A 19,477-nucleotide genomic window follows, 5' to 3' on the forward strand; every position below is an offset into this window, starting at 1 on the left:
CGCTCGAGCCCGTGCAGCCGGACCCATATCGGGGGGCGGGGGTGTGGGGCAGGGGGGTAAGGGGGTGGGGGACAGGTCAGGTCCAGGTGTCCGTCAGCCCCGCACGCCGGCTCCGCGACATGCCTCGGCCGGCATCCCGTGCAAGCGGAGCGTCTCACTTCAGCGCCGGGAGCAGGAACTAAGGCGACGAGCGGCGGATAATCCTCAAAGCGCGCATCGGTACGCCAAACCCCAAATGCGATTCACTGTAAAGTTTAGAGAAGCCGCGTCGAACGGGCTCCTTCCCCGCCGTCCGTCCATCCATCACGGTATGATTCGTTCAGCCTTCCTCCCGGGGACTGTAACAGGTGATAACATGAAAGCGCCGAGGATCCGTGCTACGAAAGCATGCGAGCTGCCCCGGCGTGCTCCATGTGGTCGCCTGGATGCCTGGACGCTCCGGTGGCTGTGATATACACGGACACGCTGCTTCTCCGCTCCAGATCCGTCTCCAGCAGGACCGCGCTGCAGCGGGTAGCGCGCCTGCCTCTCACACGCCGGCTGAGCTGAGCCGAGCGCAGGCTGAATGCCCTCCCTCTTCTGGAGAGAGGAGCGGTGCCGGCGTCACACACACGCACGCACACTCAATGCCCCCCTAACAGGGCTTATACCCGCCTCACCTTCCCCATGTCCGACAACTGCGCACGTCCCGGTGCCGTCAAACTGGACTGTATTGGCGCTTAAAGACAAAAGGATGGCTTTAAGTTTGTTGTATCTAATGCAGATCTGTTCAAATGTACTCATTTATCACTGACACTGAAAATAATAATAATAATAATAATAATAATAATAATAATAATAATAATAATTTACCTGTGGTGTTTAGGTTTTTATGGTAAATTCTTTAGCGTAAATTTTGCCATTATTTCGACAAGGAAATCGCTCTCTGTGTAATGTAAAACTCATATTTTATCGTACAAGGGTTGTCATGGGAATAACGTGGTGCTTCCCAGGTTGACTCCGGAGTGCAAGGAATATCTGGGACAATCAATCTTTAGCTGGGATGAAAGCATTTCCGTGGATGCAAGTAAGTGAAATTCTGCTTCGTTTCTGCTTCCCTGCACCGTATATATGATCCATAATATAATTCCACTATAACAACACAATTCTTCGTGTAACACTGGCCAGTGAACTGATGCCATGTGTGTGGTGGTTTCTATTTGCGACATTGTGGGGACCAAATGTCCCCACAATGTGTTCAAACATGACGCTTTTTAGCTTGTGGGAACATTTGTCAGGTCCCCACAATATAAAATTTTTACCTCAATTTTATATTAATCTGTGCTTGCAATGAAAAAACTAAAAATGCCCAAACTGTCACATTTTGTTTGATGACTTATGGTTAAGGTTAGGGCTGGGTGGGGGTTAGGGTCGTCATATTGGGATTAGGGTTTTCCCCAAAGAAATGAATAGAGAGTTCGTACAGAGATATAATTACAAACCTGCGTTTGTGTGTGTGTGCGTGTGTGTGTATGTGTGTATGTGTATGTGCGTGTGTGTATGTGCGTGTATGTGCGTGTGTGTGCGTGTGTGTGTGTGTGTGTGCGTGTGTGTATGCGTGTGTGTGTGTGTGTGTATGTGCGTGTGTGTGTGTGTGTATGTGCGTGTATGTGCGTGTGTGTGCGTGCGTGTGTGTGTGTATGTGCGTGTGTGTGTGCGTGCGTGTGTGTGTGTATGTGCGTGTGTGTGTGCGTGTGTGTGTGTGCGTGTGTGTGTATGTGCCTGGGAGGAAGGCGGGGGGGTGAGGAATGTATCCTAACAGTATGTGACATGGTGTCCATTTCCCACGTGCCCCTGCAGCTCCCCTTTGGCATGGAGCAGTATGTTAACACATTAACTGACTGCTATGGTCCTCATGTTATCTTGCCTCCACATGACTTCTTAAATTCAGTCCATATTTTTCTTTGTATTCTTGCACATTCTCGCATGATGGTAGATTATTTCAGCTGTGTAGCTCTGGCAAGCATTTGATGAAGTCATAAGAAATGGAAAAATGTGGAGACATCTTCAGTCAACACTGGGGGGGGGGATCAAGGCATTAATTTTAATGTATATTAGGGGCGGACATCGTGAGCAAATAATTATATAATTTAATTACGGCCTTGGTACTTCGTATCATGAGAGGCTCCGAAAGGGTTAAGATGAGTGAGACGTGATGCAGTGAGCTGAAGCAGATGGCCGTTGGTTCGAGGTGTGGGGCGTGAGCTCAGTCCAGGAGGAATCCCCCGTCCCTCCCCGCTCCGGGGCTGTTTCATCCATCCACCGCCACACTGATCCCTGCTCAGTGTTTTGGGAGACATTCACAGACATACAGAATCCCCCCCCCCATACACACATGCCCGCAGACACTAAGGAAGTGTGCTCACCATAGGCTTCCATCACTGGGGGTTACTGACCACTCCAGGCACGCAGGCTGAGTGGCCCAGTTTCATTTTTCATCACAAAAAAACCCTTTGCTTTCAAAATGTCACCCACCCAGAACGCTTCATTTTCCTTCTGGCATAAGGTCTTCAAAAAGTTCCATTCCTCTAAGAGAAGCTCAGATGCCTATACACTGATAACACAGACAGCCCCCGGCTGACCATCACCAGCGCCCCCTAGAGGGCTGAACAGACTCTTACATATCTGTTTGTACGCGGTTGTGTAGCTCGGTGCCTCTGGGTGACCAGCTGGCCGCTTCTCCTGTAGCTGCCAGGCGCGTTTCCCTTTGCTCTCCTCTGTCACCCCCTTTGCTCTCTTTTTTGTGTCCCTGCGGCTCGCATGCAGGCCTCTCTCTGCAGCTTCATCGATTAGAAACTGCAGGAATCGCGGGCAGCTTCCTGCTTCCTCTTCTTCTACAGCAGTGTTTCTCAATCCGGTCCTCAGGGACCCACAGTCGGTCCATGTTCCATGTTTTTGCTCCCGCCGAGCTCCCTGCCAGACAGTCCACATCTTTGCTACCAGGAGCTGGGAGAGAGTGAAAATGTGGACTGTCTGTGGGTCCCCACAGCTCCCATCTGCGCTAGATAACCAATCAGATTGTAGAGAATGTGGATCCAAGCAACTAGTGGAGGTGAGACCAGCCATTCAGATGTCTTGGGCCCGCCTCCTCAACAATCTTACTGGTTACCTCTCTGAACCAATCATTTTTCATGCTGCCCTCTGTACATTGTTGTATAAATAAAACTCCCATGTGCAGGCTGAAGGCACCCCCACATCTGACCCCCACATGATTAAACACATAATAATTTCTCATGTTTTCATTCATCTGTTAATTTGGGGGCTGCCTTGGATGTAGACGGAGCAGTTAAGCTCCTGTTGGGCTCCGGCCCTCCCAGGGAGAACCATGGGTGGGTCACTCTGCCCTTTATTCACACACTGACCTGCTATCACCATATTCCATTCAGGGACAGCAGCAGCTTTGCTCTGTGAGAGATTTGAAGGCATTAAATATTTGTCACAGGTGGCAGTTAAGCTCCTCCTTCACTGTTATTGCACTGTTACCAGTACATTTTAAATCGTCTTTGATGTTTGCTCCTGTTTGCCACTCCTCTGCTTCCATTGATGTTCATTCTAAACATCTCAACATTGTTTACTTTTGTTCTGTATCTCAGTGTTTTTAACCTGCACCCCTCCCACCCCAACTTGCCTTGTATGTCCATGAACTGTATGTATATATGCAGGACCGTGGTCTGGGGAATGTTATTGGTGTCACTGTGTACAGTGCACTGAATATGGTTGGTGTGATGTTAAAGGTCCACTTGACTTGACTGAGAATAGGGAGACTGGAAGGGTGCATGATCTAAGTATCCGAACTCAGGGGAGGGGGTGAACATCAAACAGCCGACCCGTTCTGAGAGAAGGCGGAATGGCAGGAATTTACAGAGAGACTCTCAGCTTATTACTGAACACAGTCAGACAAAACTCCAGCAGCAGTTAGCAGGGTTAGGAACTGACACACTGAAGCTGCCATAATTATCATTCTTTATGTAGAACCTAAACGATGAGTGTTTATCAGCAGATGCTTCTGGGAGCCACGCAGTCGGTTTGATATTTTAGAGCACAGACAGACAGTAAGACAGACAAGGATACAGGTAGACAGACAGATAGATGGGCAGACAGACAGACTTACAGATATCCAGATGGATAGACAGACAGATAAACAGATGGGCAAACAGTCAGATAGAATGACAGACAGACAGATAGACCAACAGACAGTCAGATAGAATGACAGACAGACAGACAGATAGACCAACAGACAGTCAGATAGACCGACAGACAGTCAGATAGAATGACAGATAGACAGACAGACAGATAGAATGACAGACCGACAGACAGATAGACCGACAGACAGTCAGATAGAATGACAGATAGACAGACAGACAGATAGAATGACAGACCGACAGACAGATAGACCGACAGACAGTCAGATAGACCGACAGACAGTCAGATAGAATGACAGACAGACAGACAGACAGACAGATAGACCGACAGACAGTCAGACAGAATGACAGACAGACAGACAGACAGACAGATAGACCGACAGACAGTCAGATAGAATGACAGACAGACAGACAGAGATGGGCGTCATGGGTATGAAAGGAACCCGCTGTTGAGAAATCATTTTAATAATGTTGTGATACAATATAACAGCTTACACATGTCCACAACTGGGAATTACGCAACGAGTCTGAGGCTGACAGACCATAAAGTCAGGTATTACTGCTGGCCGTGCTTTGGTGGGGGGGTGGGAGGTGTCGGGGGGTGGGGAGGGGGTGTGTGAGGATTAACCATCTCAACAATATCTGTGTAGCTGCTGTGTTCCTCCCCAAGGGCATTTCATTAAGGAGTGAGAGCAGACACTGTCAGATACTGACATCTACACCAAAGCATAAATAAGTGGGAAGCTGGTTATGCAGGCTGGAGGGGGGGGGTGGTGTTGGTGGAGGCTGGACAGCGGGGGATAGAGACTGAGGGGTGGAGTTGGTGGAGGCTGGACAGTGGGGGATAGAGACTGAGGGGTGGTGTTGGTGGGGGCTGGACAGCGGGGGATAGAGACTGAGGGGTGGTGTTGGTGGAGGCTGGACAGTGGGGGATAGAAACTGAGGGGTGGTGTTGGTGGAGGTTGCACAGTGGGGGATAGAGACTGAGGGGTGGTGTTGGTGGAGGCTGGACAGCGGGGCATAGAGACTGAGGGGTGGTGTTGGTGGAGGCTGGACAGCGGGGGATAGAGACTGAGGGGTGGTGTTGGTGGAGGCTGGACAGCGGGGGATAGAGACTGAGGGGTGGTGTTGGTGGAAGCTGGACAGCGGGGGATAGAGACTGAGGGGTGGTGTTGGTGGAAGCTGGACAGTGGGGGATAGAGACTGAGGGGTGGTGTTGGTGGAGGCTGGACAGCGGGGGATAGAGACTGAGGGGTGGTGTTGGTGGAGGCTGGACAGTGGGGGATAGAAACTGAGGGGTGGTGTTGGTGGAGGCTGGACAGTGGGGGATAGAGACTGAGGGGTGGTGTTGGTGGAGGTTGCACAGTGGGGGATAGAGACTGAGGGGTGGTGTTGGTGGAGGTTGCACAGTGGGGGATAGAGACTGAGGGGTGGTGTTGGTGGAAGCTGGACAGCGGGGGATAGAGACTGAGGGGTGGTGTTGGTGGAAGCTGGACAGTGGGGGATAGAGACTGAGGGGTGGTGTTGGTGGAGGCTGGACAGCGGGGGATAGAGACTGAGGGGTGGTGTTGGTGGAGGCTGGACAGTGGGGGATAGAAACTGAGGGGTGGTGTTGGTGGAGGCTGGACAGTGGGGGATAGAGACTGAGGGGTGGTGTTGGTGGAGGTTGCACAGTGGGGGATAGAGACTGAGGGGTGGTGTTGGTGGAGGTTGCACAGTGGGGGATAGAGACTGAGGGGTGGTGTTGGTGGAAGCTGGACAGCGGGGGATAGAGACTGAGGGGTGGTGTTGGTGGAAGCTGGACAGTGGGGGATAGAGACTGAGGGGTGGTGTTGGTGGAGGCTGGACAGCGGGGGATAGAGACTGAGGGGTGGTGTTGGTGGAGGCTGGACAGGGGGGGATAGAGACTGAGGGGTGGTGTTGGTGGAGGCTGGACAGCGGGGGATAGAGACTGAGGGGTGGTGTTGGTGGAGGCTGGACAGCAGGGGATATAGACTGAGGGGTGGTGTTGGTGGAGTATGTCTCTGGGTGTGACAGGCAGGGCTGCTCATTTGCTTTCTGTCTCTGGCTGCGGCTAAATATCTGCGCAATTTATATCGCTTTGGCTCTGCCCGTCTTCTGCAGGGTTAGCATGCAGGCTGATGCGTGACTGTCGCTGCGAGCTTCACCGGAGCATGAAGACGCTTTATTTAATAACGGAGGAAGAACAAAACAGCAAAATGTAAAGCTGCTGAATGCTGCACAGTAACAGGCTGATGTTTTTAAGGTTCAGTACCAAAATAGGGTCTTAAAGGGAAATTGCGATGCAGTGAACTCAAAGGTTTTACTGTTACGTTTGTGTCATACTCAGTCAGTCAGTATCTTGCATACAGCAGACATGAGTCACTTGTACTTTTAGATGCCTGTTTGACAGACAGAAGTAAATGACCAGCAGGTGGAGCAGTGTTTAAGGAACCCAGCTGCTAATTAAAACCCAAGAGGGAGCCCTGGTGCTATTCTGGTTCATTGTGTAAATGGGTCAGAGTGCAGAATCACAGCTGTGCGACGTCCTGTATAATGAATGGTTCTGAAGGAGCCAATGCAGGAGGGCATGTGTTCGTCACCCGCCCGCTCCATCCCCTCTCGCTTCAGCACTCCACAGACTTGGAACATTCCTGACATCCCGACATCCATCTGTAAAATGTGTATAATGGGTTGAAACTGTATGAATCGGGTGAAATGCATTCTGGGAAGTGTTTAAACTGGGCTGCTGAATGGAATTGAGATCCATGTATTTACGCACATTGCCTTTATTTGCAAACTGTCAGGGAGGAAACCTGAAATGTGAAAAATGTGAAAGAAATACGGGCGTGACGATAACTGATTTTAATCAGAAATGCCATCTGCAGTGAGACTGCATGGACTCCGAAGCTCAGCTCGTATAGAGGAGGAAGCCACCAAAGACAGGTAAAGGCAGACATCGGTAGGCCTGTCACGTCACAGGGACGCCACCTAGTGACCTGGAGCCTCAGGTGGTTTTACCGTGCAAAATAAATATAGTGACACATTTTGAATATTAAACGGATCAAAATGATATCCAATCAGTGCTGGAGTGCTTACATGTTTATTTGTCACTTTTGGTGTCTTTGTAGGCTGTGAATCTGGGTGTGTTTCCTGCTGTCAAGGAGGGAGAGACAAGGAGCAGAGCAGCAGCTGCATCGCTGAGCCCCAAAGCCGCACGCACAGCTGCCTGTGACAGACGCTCACCATATGAAGTGTGACACACCTCTGAGGGAGGGGACAGTGTCCTGAGGGAGGGGACAGTGTCCTGAGGGAGGGAACAGTGTCCTGAGGGAGGGGACAGTGGCAGCACGGGGCCTCCTGGGGCCACACACCCTCCTGCGAAGCCGTCCAAAACGGCCCGATACTCCACAATGGGGAACATTTCACATAATGTCAGGGTCTCCATGAATAAATGTTTCATGGCTTTTTTTCCCAACTAATTTTAAGGTTATTTAGAACTGTTTATCATTGTTAATGTTAACAGTAATATAGTTTTCAGTTTTACAGTCACATCCTTTAAATGTCACCACCCCCCCCCCCCCATATAACTTGTATAACTGTTGCATTAGAAACGGAAGGAGACGATGAGTGTGTGGTAGACGTGGGACAGAGTGTCACCAAGAGGCTCCTGTGTAATTAGGCTGTTTTCCGCTGTTCATGACTAATGCCTTCCTTCAGAATGGGCTTGTCTGTGACACTAACGAGCGCCGGTTTCGGCTGGTGGCCAAAGTGGCCAGGAGGTCGCTTCTCAGGGTCAAACTGAGCCTCTCGGGGGGGGGGGGCAGCCAGTGCCTGGCAGGGCCCAGCAGGGGGCACTGTTTCCCACCAGCTAACTATACTAATTCCCAGGTGTCTGGTGCTTTTATAGGTTGACCCGTTGGATCCCTGTTATGCCAACTTATCCAATTGGGGGCTTTCTGACAGGCTGAAAAGCAGAACCCCAAAACAGAGTAGGGACTGATCTTTGGACAGCTGGGGAGGAAACCAAGGCCTGCTGGTGAGTAAACAGGAATAATGACCAGGGATGGAGAGAGTCAAATGTAAGGAACCTCTGGAAGGAATAAAGACACCTTCAAGAATGAGGAGACCAGGGTGCTGTTTATGAGGCCTGGTAGCCTGCCTCCTCCAAAAGGTGCTGGATCTAGGTGGTGCTGACCTCTAATGGACAGGTGGACTCTCTACCATGTTTCCTCATGGTTCAATGTCTTAAGTTACATGGTGGTATGGAATTGCTGTGGTTGTGATGATTCTGAGTGTATGTAAGTTCACCCATTATGGGACCCACTTTGCAACATCTGAGCCCCAGGCAATCTGACCTCCGCCGGTGACTGGATGGCTGGAGAGAAGGATCCTGTAGCCATTTGTTGCCAAACAGTTTACCAGAGGAAGCAAGTTAATTAGTGAATGACAATAAAAGGCAGCGGATGCACCTGCATGGTTTAATAGTTCAGTTCTGTTTCCAGCAGAACATGCATGTTGTGTCACACATGTCTGATTAACTGTTTGATGGTAAGTGTTTAATTGTGCCGTCCAGTGATAAGTGTGTGTTAGTGATGATTCCACAAACCTCTTTTCAAGGAATAATTATCTAAATATCGGTGTGTGCATCTCTAGGGAGAGCTAAAACATCGCCAGGTGCTCTCTGAATGCTCGGCTTTTAAAAATAAACCGTGGGTCTCTGATCAATCTTACCGGCTTATTTCTAAGCCTTGATTTTTTTCGCTTTTTTTGAGGCCGTGTTTGTCCAGCTGGATGCAGGTGACACATACGGTGTGGTGGGTTGTGATGTCATATGGTGTGGTGGGTTGTGATGTCATATGGTGTGGTGGGTTGTGATGTCATATGGTGTGGTGGGTTGTGATGTCATATGGTGGGCGGTGCTCTTTTGCTGGATAGGAGGAGCCAATGTAAAATAGACGGAGCTGGGAATGAAAGACGGAAGATGAGACAGGTTGACAGGAAGGAGTGAGGGGAGGTGGGTGGGCTTAACCTCAGGGCAGTGGGAGGGGTTTATATGAGAGTGCAGGGCTGGGCCACCTCTCCATCCTCTGCTGAGTTTACGCACCACACACCTGTTCATATCAGGCTAAACGACGGCATCCCCTCCCAGCAGTAACTACACCCCTGTGAAACATCTCGCTGGATTGATTTGGTTTTGCTCAGCAGAGTGCTGAAGGACCTCTTCAATCCTCTGTTACCCCCCCTCCCCCCCCCCGCCCCCTCACCCCCAACCCTCTCCAGCAACCAGGGGGTCTGCCATCTGTCTCCTCCTCCAGCTGCCCATCCAGAACTTGGAGCCAATCGCAGAGAGGTGCCTAAGTTCTGGATGTTTCCCAAAGTGGATTTTGAGAAAGGGGATTAAGCGAGTGGCTGTTTAACAGCTGGGGGAGAAGCACACGTCCGGCGCCGGCATTAGTGACCCAGTGGGAGCCCCCAGGCAGCAGCGGCCAGCGATCAGACACCAGAGAGCACCAATCAGAGGGGACATGCTGCACTCTGTACTATATATATCATGATAAAAATCAGGTCTCTATGCCTGGGAATCCGGAAATTCCCAGTTGACAGCCAGGAATCTGACCGGTTATTTACTTAAACCTGCTTTGATAGATTAAGGTCAGGACAAGTCAGACTTAATTGTTTTTTTTTGGTGTTCCTCTCTTATAAAATCCCTGCTTGAAGACCTAATTTCAGACTAGAACCTTGCTACAGTATAAAAAGCTGAAATGTGTCATCCATGTTAGCCACCTGAGAGCTGTCCACTCTTAAGTAAATAAGGTAGTTGAACTTTATTGATCCCAGGGGTGATAAATGTGAGTGCGGACGGTACCAAAGGAGCATCAAGCAGAGATGAAAATGCCGATAGAGCAAAACAGACAAAATGTGAAGAATCATAGTGCAGAACAAAAGTCAAAGAACCAGGAATGGAAATTCATTAAAACCCGAAACACAGAAAATTAAGGAAATAAATATACATTTATAAAATAAAAATAATAATCCATCCATCCATTTTCTGCCACTCACAGTATCTGGGCTGCGGGGGCAGCATTCTGGGCAGAGATGAGCCTCCAGCTCCTTTAGGGGGGGCACCCAGGCTCTCTCCAGTGTGTCCTGGGTCTGCCTCAAGGTCTCCCCCCAGTTAGACATGCCTGTAGCACTTATTTAGGGAGGTGCTCAGGATGCATCCTACACAGATTCCCAAACAGAGGAAGAGCCTGCTCTACTTTGCCCAGATGTCCAAGCTTCTCATCCTCCCTCTAAGGCTCAGCCATTTGTATCTGTGATCTCATTCTTGCAGCCACTACAGTCCGTGACCGTAGATGAGGCTAAGAACGTAGATCAACCGGTAAATCAAAAGCTTCGCCTTTTGTCTGAGCTCTCTCCTCACCACCACAGATTGGTACGGTGTCTGCATAACTGCTGACGCTGCATTGATCCACCAGTCAGTCTCCTTCTCCATTCTTTAGATCTGGCGGACTGTTCCAAATCACCCCCTTCTTGGTTTCACTGTCTTTACCCATGTGAGCATTGAATCCCTTGGTAGAACAGTGAATTCCCCAGAGAGGGCACTTCTCAGCACCCCACTCACTACTGTCCCTAGACCAGGAGGCTATGAGTAAACCCACACCTGCCCGACGCCTCTCCAGAGCAACTCCAGAATGTAATAGATTGCAACACCTTTCCAGAAGTTTGGTTTTAGAGCCTGTTCTGTGTGTTGAGGTGAACCTGACCATATCTAGACGGTACCTCTCTATCTCCTGGACCAGCTCAGGCTCCTTTCCCACCAGACAGGTCACGTTCTGTGTCCCTAAAACCTGTTTTGGTAGCCGATCAGTCTGCCAAGGGCTTTGCCTTCGACTGCCTCCTATACCACAATCAACTGGACACTTATAGCTCCTCCTGCAGGTGGTGGATCCACAGGTAAATGCTTCCACTTATCTGGGTTGTGCCAAACCAGGCCCCATGGGTAAGAGTCCAACCACCAGGAGATCACCTAGGAGTCTCCGAATATAGGGCAGGGGGACAGCCCTCGTATCCATGCTGTGGGTGAGGTTTCTGGTCCCTTGTCTTTATTTTTCATAACAGTCATTTAAATCATCTTTAATCTGGCCCCTCAATTGCTTTGGGAGACCCTAACAAGAGCAACTGACGTTGACCACAAATCTCCTAGGATGACAGAAGCACACAAATCCCTCGAACACGATAAGGTGGAGATTAAAAATAATAATAATGTTGACATAAATAAATTAGCAGACGGTATATTGAAAAATTACACCAGTGTGTCTCTGGTACAGGGTCTGGGTAATGATGCAGCACACTGGTCATTGTGAGGGGTGTGGTCTGTGGTATAGGGTCTGGGTAATGATGCAGGACACTGGTCATTGTGAGGGGTGTGGTCTGTGGTATAGGGTGTGGGTAATGATGCAGGACACTGGTCATTGTGAGGAGCTGTGGTCTATGGAATAGGGTCTGGGTAATGATGCAGGACACTGGTCATTGTGAGGGGTGTGGTCTGTGGTATAGGGTCTGGGTAATGATGTAGGACACTGGTCATTGTGAGGGGGTGTGGTCTATGGAATAGGGTCTGGGTAATGATGTAGGACACTGGTCATTGTGAGGGGTGTGGTCTGTGGTATAGGGTCTGGGTAATGATGCAAGACACTGGTCATTGTGAGGGGTGTGGTATATGGAATAGGGTCTGGGTAATGATGTAGGACACTGGTCATTGTGAGGGGTGTGGTCTATGGAATAGGGTCTGGGTAATGATGTAGGACACTGGTCATTGTGAGGTGGTGTGGTCTGTGGTATAGGGTCTGGGTAATGATGTAGGACACTGGTCATTGTGAGGGGTGTGGTCTGTGGTATAGGGTCTGGGTAATGATGTAGGACACTGGTCATTGTGAGGGGCTGTGGTATATGGAATAGGGTCTGGGTAATGATGTAGGACACTGGTCATTGTGAGGGGGTGTGGTCTATGGAATAGGGTCTGGGTTATGATGTAGGACACTGGTCATTGTGAGGGGCTGTGGTCTGTGGTATAGGGTCTGGGTAATGATGTAGGACACTGGTCATTGTGAGGGGGTGTGGTCTATGAAACAGGGTCTGGATAATGATGTAGGACACTGGTCATTGGCAGGGGCTGTGGTCTGTGGTATAGGGTCTGGGTAATGATGTAGGACACTGGTCATTGTGAGGGGGTGTGGTCTATGGAATAGGGTCTGGGTAATGATGTAGAACACTGGTCATTGTCAGGGGCTGTGGTCTGTGGTATAGGGTCTGGGTAATGATGTAGGACACTGGTCATTATCAGGGGCTGTGGTCTGTGGTATAGGGTCTGGATAATGATGTAGGACACTGGTCATTGTGAGGGGGTGTGGTCTATGGAATAGGGTCTGGGTAATGATGTAGGACACTGGTCATTGTGAGGGGTGTGGTCTGTGGTACAGGGTGTGGGTAATCATGTAGAACACTGGTCATTGTGAGGGGGTGTGGTCTATGGAATAGGGTCTGGATAATAATGTAGGACACTGGTCATTGTGAGGTGGTGTGGTCTGTGGTATAGGGTCTGGGTAATGATGTAGGACACTGGTCATTGTGAGGGGTGTGGTCTGTGGTATAGGGTCTGGGTAATGATGTAGGACACTGGTCATTGTGAGGGGGTGTGGTCTATGGAATAGGGTCTGGATAATGATGTAGGACACTGGTCATTGTGAGGTGGTGTGGTCTGTGGTATAGGGTCTGGGTAATGATGTAGGACACTGGTCATTGTGAGGGGTGTGGTCTGTGGTATAGGGTCTGGGTAATGATGTAGGACACTGGTCATTGTGAGGGGGTGTGGTCTATGGAATAGGGTCTGGATAATGATGTAGGACACTGGTCATTGTGAGGGGGTGTGGTCTATGGAACAGGGTCTGGATAATGATGTAGGACACTGGTCATTGTGAGGGGCTGTGGTCTGTGGTATAGGGTCTGGGTAATGATGTAGGACACTGGTCATTGTGAGGGGGTGTGGTCTATGGAACAGGGTCTGGATAATGATGTAGGACACTGGTCATTGGCAGGGGCTGTGGTCTGTGGTATAGGGTCTGGGTAATGATGTAGGACACTGGTCATTGTGAGGGGGTGTGGTCTATGGAATAGGGTCTGGGTAATGATGTAGAACACTGGTCATTGTCAGGGGCTGTGGTCTGTGGTATAGGGTCTGGGTAATGATGTAGGACACTGGTCATTATCAGGGGCTGTGGTCTGTGGTATAGGGTCTGGATAATGATGTAGGACACTGGTCATTGTGAGGGGGTGTGGTCTATGGAATAGGGTCTGGGTAATGATGTAGGACACTGGTCATTGTGAGGGGTGTGGTCTGTGGTACAGGGTGTGGGTAATCATGTAGAACACTGGTCATTGTGAGGGGGTGTGGTCTATGGAATAGGGTCTGGATAATAATGTAGGACACTGGTCATTGTGAGGTGGTGTGGTCTGTGGTATAGGGTCTGGGTAATGATGTAGGACACTGGTCATTGTGAGGGGTGTGGTCTGTGGTATAGGGTCTGGGTAATGATGCAGGACACTGGTCATTGTGAGGGGGTGTGGTCTATGGAATAGGGTCTGAATAATGATGTAGGACACTGGTCATTGTGAAGTGGTGTGGTCTGTGGTATAGGGTCTGGGTAATGATGTAGGACACTGGTCATTGTGAGGGGTGTGGTCTGTGGTATAGGGTCTGGGTAATGATGTAGGACACTGGTCATTGTGAGGGGGTGTGGTCTATGGAATAGGGTCTGGATAATGATGTAGGACACTGGTCATTGTGAGGGGGTGTGGTCTATGGAACAGGGTCTGGATAATGATGTAGGACACTGGTCATTGTCAGGGGCTGTGGTCTGTGGTATAGGGTCTGGGTAATGATGTAGTACACAGGTCATTGTGAGGGGGTGTGGTCTATGGAACAGGGTCTGGATAATGATGTAGGACACTGGTCATTGGCAGGGGCTGTGGTCTGTGGTATAGGGTCTGGGTAATGATGTAGGACACTGGGTACTGCGTGACTGGATTGATCTGTTAGTCTGAGCAATGCATGCTAAGCAGCCAGTATGGTTTTTTTGTAAGAAAGTGACTTGCGGCCCTGCCCCTTTAGTATGATTGTTCTGTGATTGGCTAAGCACCTTGCTCCTACTTTTGTGTTTCTGTTGGACACCGTTTTGCAGATTTGCTGCCTGTTTCTGCATCCCTGGTCTGTCTGGCCATTAGCCCTTGTCTGCAGCCCCTGCTTACATCACGTCCCAGTCCAGGAGGGCTGGTGGGCGTCAGATTTACACGCCGGCAGCAGCAGGTTTCATCCTGACCTCCGCGGTGAGCATCCCCAGAGCATTTTGTGCTCTGCAGCCCTCGCCCACACGCCACCCCCCCCTCCCGCTTACCTCCTGATGTATTACAGGCGCTGACGGAGACGGCTGCATCGCTGAAGAGCTCTCTCATCTCGGGAGATGTCTTAGATTCGGATAATAAGGATTCGTCTCATTATATAGCAGCTAAATTTACTGCTGAGTTTCTGGGTTCACCAATAAAAACAATTATGACTCAACAAGAAGGTCGAGTGAAGACAGGAGGCTTTGGGCTGCTAAGAGATATTTTGCAGATGATTTGTCTGGATTCGCCATAGAGGTCCATCAGCCTGAGATCCGGAACCTTGTGACATGGACAGCGGTCGGGTCTGCAGGCTGTGTCCTGACACCTGGCTTACAGCTGGAGGTGTTCTTCATGGTACTTTCTCACTGGCAGAGTTTAAAAAGGTAGCAGCAGCCCAGAGAGTCCAGCCGGCCTTGATGCTGCACATACACCATGCTGGGCTGGCTGGAAGATATGCCCAGAGAAGAGAAATGAGGGGAAAATGTTTTTAAAAGTGAAATCTTTCCATTCTGGAGATCTCATTAACATAGCTGATAAAGCTTGTTCCTTATACGCACCCGGGAGGAGCTGACAGGATGAAGACATCAACTCTGATGCATAAAGTCACACACACACATAAACGCATGTTAACACACAAACACACACACGCACGAAATGCAAATGCCGGAGAAACAGGCTGATGCTGCCGCACACTGGTTTGTGGTCTGCCTCCCTTGTTTGCTGTGGGTTTGTTAGAACGGCTTTGCGGTTAAATAGCTGAGATGTTTTGAGTCTCTGAGGCACCGTTTCTGGACTGAGTAGAGATCACCTCACTGACCTTAGAGCCAAGGGATAGAGAGAAGCCTCCTGTGAGCAAAGTCTTCAGTTTTTGGGAAAAGCCATCGGCTGTGCGTCTGCATGCCTCATTAAGGAATCATATTTTGCGCGTTGCATGATGCCCCACTGGCTCCGCCTACTCGCCACCACGGAGATGGAGGGCTGCTGCGTGCTTCTGCGTGTCTCTCTGCACATTCCTTATCTTTATGGAATGAGAAAATGTTCAAATAAAACCATTTCCCCAGGATCACACGGCGTTTCAATCTCATTTCTTGTTTTTCTAAAAAAAACTTTTGTTTCTTATTAATTTTTACTGTTGTTGAGGTTTGGTGGTCTGAGCTTAGGGGTGGTTAAATCAGTAAAATAAGTTACCCAAATATATATATATATATATACATACACACACAAACACACACACACACAATCATATCCATACACACACATTGTTCTGTTTATGAAACTTTGGTTTTCTAATCATTTTACTTTTAAGCACTTCCTCTGCCTGCCTGACAAGGGGGCGGCAGCACTTGGGGGAGCTGAAATTCCCAGAATCAGAGAGGTCTGGCGGGTGGTTGAGAGCTTCCGTGGGAGAAGAAGTCCCCCCCCCCCCGATTATAAATTGAATTGCCCTCTCACCTGATCTCGCCCCCCTATTATTTCCCTGGTAATGTCATGATGATTCATGTCACGGGACAGCAGGGACAGGCCTGAGCATTGGGGGAGGGGGGGGCACTAGGATTGGGGAGGGGATCTTGTTCCCACTCATGTTTGGGATGTGCTGGAAGATCAGTCATTAATTCTCATTTAGGGTCAATAGGAAGAACCATTAGGGCCAGACACACTGGTAATGACCGAGTGTGTGTTTGTGTGCCTCTGTGTGTGACTGAGTGTGTGTGTGTGTGTGTGTGTGTGTGTGTGTGTGTGTGTGAATATTTATAGCACAGACACACTGCCGGGTCCAAACTCACACATGCTGCAGGCTTCCCAAACTCCGGCTCCCTTTCAGGTATGTGCTTGTCCCCTTTGTCCCCCTTGTCCCCTTTGTCCCCTTTGTCCCCCTTGTCCCCCATGTCCCCTTTGTCCCCCGTGTACCCCATGTCCCCTTTGTCCCCCATGTCCCCTTTGTCCCCCATGTCCCCTTTGTCCCCCATGTCCCCTTTGTCCCCTTTGTCCCCCTTGTCCCCCATGTCCCCTTTGTCCCCCGTGTACCCCATGTCCCCTTTGTCCCCCATGTCCCCTTTGTCCCCCATGTCCCCTTTGTCGCCTTTGTCCCCCGTGTACCCCATGTCCCCTTTGTCCCCCGTGTACCCCATGTCCCCTTTGTCCCCCATGTCCCCTTTGTCCCCTTTGTCCCCCATGTCCCCTTTGTCCCCTGTGTCCCCTTTGTCCCCCATGTCCCCTTTGTCCCCTGTGTCCCCTTTGTCCCCCATGTCCCCTTTGTCCCCCATGTCCCCTTTGTCCCCTGTGTCCCCTTTGTCCTCATACAGAAGACCAGCTAAGGAGTGGCACCAGGGAGAAGCTTACCCAGCAGAAGCTGAATGAGGCTTAAAGCCAAGGCTGATGTTTAAGCAGGCGGAGCCTGCCATCAGAGCAGAGGGCAGGATTGCGGAGGGACAGAGCGGCTTCCTGCTTCACGCAGCTGGGGGGACAGAACTGCGGATGGATGGCTGCTTGGAGGATGAAGTAGAGCTCGCTCTCCGGATCCCATGGTGAGAAACTCTCAGCAGCCACTTAAAGCACATTTCCTAATTAAACTGCGTTTCCACTCTGTGGGCCAGACTGCAGTGGGTGTAGCTCATAGACATGGCACCGGGGAGGGGGGCGCTGTCATGCTCTCACGTGGGGGGTTACTGGCATCGGGAATGTAATGTCACTCTAGTTACATTAATATGACAGATCTCAGTTGGCACTGAGCCTGTGATTACGCATCTCTCTGCGATTAAGCCACCCCCCCTTCTAGAAAGATCTGAAGATAAAGTATTAGACAATAGATTAATCTGTGTTAACCCCATGAAGAGGGAAGCGTTTCATGTCATTACGATGATGACGATGATGAAGATGACGATGATGATGATGTTGACTGTCATTTACATGAGGACATTGTATAGCCCCCCCTGGAGGATTTGCAGGGAGCTAAAGAGAGACCCCTGCTAATCTCTAAGGGTTAACTGTTAGCCTGCATTAACCTGCTGCTTACAATACGTTATTACATAATTCCACTTTAACCTCAAGGCCTGGTTCACTGTTAGTCACGCTCTCTGTTTGTCATTGTCGAAACGGAACCTCTCTGCCCCCCCGCCCCCCATCTGCCTGTTTCCTTGGCGATACCAGTCCTTTATTGTTTTCAGAATAAGAATAACATTTTATGTGGCTTTTCTCCAAGCATGGTTTACACATGGTTTTATACATATTTAAACAAGGATATTTATATGTTATTCGCTTATTTTATTATTATTACACCAGTTGTTTAGCAGCTTGTAGGGGCTCTGTGTGGCTCAGCAGATTAGCGCTCTATACCCGTAACCAGAAGGCTACAGGATTGAATCTGAGGGTTGGTAATGTGGTTTTGCGGTGTAACCGAACCTGTTCAGGACATGCGAGGTGCCTGGCATGGCATGGAGGGTAAGATGGGATGGGCAAAAAGACACTGTTTCCCAACAGTGATGAATACAGAATCATGATTCAGTTTTGCTAGTTTGTGACTTTCCCTTATTGAGGTGACATACCTCTGAACTGGCCTGATACAGGACCCAGTGCCTATGACCAGCTTGCCATTATATCACACCCTCTGCTCAAGGTGAGCACCCATTACACAGTGGGAACAATGTGGTTATAATGAGAGCCATTTCTACTGGAGAAATGACAAAAGCTGTTAAAAACTAACCTGTGATAAATGCCACACACCCGTGACCACATGCACACCAACCTCTGATAAAAACCACACTCACATGGTCACATTCACACTATCCTGTGATAAAAGCCACACCCACATGGTCACATCCACACTATCCTGTGATAAAAGCCACACCTGTATGATCACATCCACACTATCCTGTGATAAAAGCCGCATGCACATGATCACATCCACACTATCCTGTGATAAACGCCACACCCACATGGTCACATCCACACTATCCTGTGATAAAAGCCACACCCACATGGTCACATGCACACCAACCTCTGATAAAAGCCACACCCACATGGTCACATCCACACTATCCTGTGATAAAAGCCACACCCACATGGTCACATCCACACTATCCTGTTATAAAAGCCACACCTGTATGATCACATCCACACTATCCTGTGATAAAGCCGCATGCACATGGTCACATTCACACTATCCTGTGATAAACGCCACACCCACATGGTCACATCCACACTATCCTGTCATAAAAGCCACACCTGTATGATCACATCCACACTATCCTATGATAATAGCCATACCCACATGATCACATCCACAATATCCTGTGATAAAAGCCACACCTGTATGATCACATCCACATTATCCTATGATAATAGCCATACCCACATGATGACATCCACACTATCCTGTGACAAAAGCCGCATGCACATGATGACATCCACACTATCCTGTGACAAAAGCCATACCCCAACCCTGCCCATACCCCCTTCCTGGGGAGTAACTAGCAGGATTCTGGTTATTAGCATCCCAAAGGCCCCTTTACTGGAATAATCTGCCTTTCCTGTTGTGTTCCAAATCAAAGCCTGCTGACCAGTACCAGCCCAACAGGTCCAGACAAGCCCTGGCTCCATGCTGAGCAGAACAGCACAAACCCAGGGTTAGTACTCACTTCTCCTGTGCTTTATGTAAGTGACAATTTCACAAGTGGGCTTGAGTCACCTGAGCACAAACCCCAGCCACACGACCAGAACATTAGTCATGCTCCCTCGAAGCTCACAGGGATCAGGCAAAAGCATGACGTAAGGACAGGAACAGGGGGTGGAGCTTAACCCCAGAAACATCCGGAAATATGAGGCTCGCACCTCTTTACTTTGTGACGACTGGC

General features: G+C 49.6%; 2 long non-coding RNA genes across 2 annotated transcripts; both read left to right on the forward strand.

Moving 5' to 3' along the window:
- Positions 1-936: 936 nt before the first annotated feature.
- On the forward strand, positions 937-8,051 carry LOC125746344 (uncharacterized). Its single transcript, XR_007398949.1, has 3 exons — positions 937-1,066; positions 7,070-7,127; positions 7,313-8,051. It is a non-coding gene; the product is annotated as an uncharacterized LOC125746344 (long non-coding RNA).
- A 6,457-nt stretch (positions 8,052-14,508) lies between these two features.
- Positions 14,509-15,690, forward strand: LOC125746345 (uncharacterized). Its single transcript, XR_007398950.1, has 2 exons — positions 14,509-14,570; positions 14,656-15,690. It is a non-coding gene; the product is annotated as an uncharacterized LOC125746345 (long non-coding RNA).
- Positions 15,691-19,477: the final 3,787 nt, after the last annotated feature.

This window comes from Brienomyrus brachyistius, chromosome 7 (genome assembly GCF_023856365.1).
Source record: "Brienomyrus brachyistius isolate T26 chromosome 7, BBRACH_0.4, whole genome shotgun sequence".
In the NCBI taxonomy this organism is placed as follows: Eukaryota; Metazoa; Chordata; class Actinopteri; order Osteoglossiformes; family Mormyridae; genus Brienomyrus; species Brienomyrus brachyistius.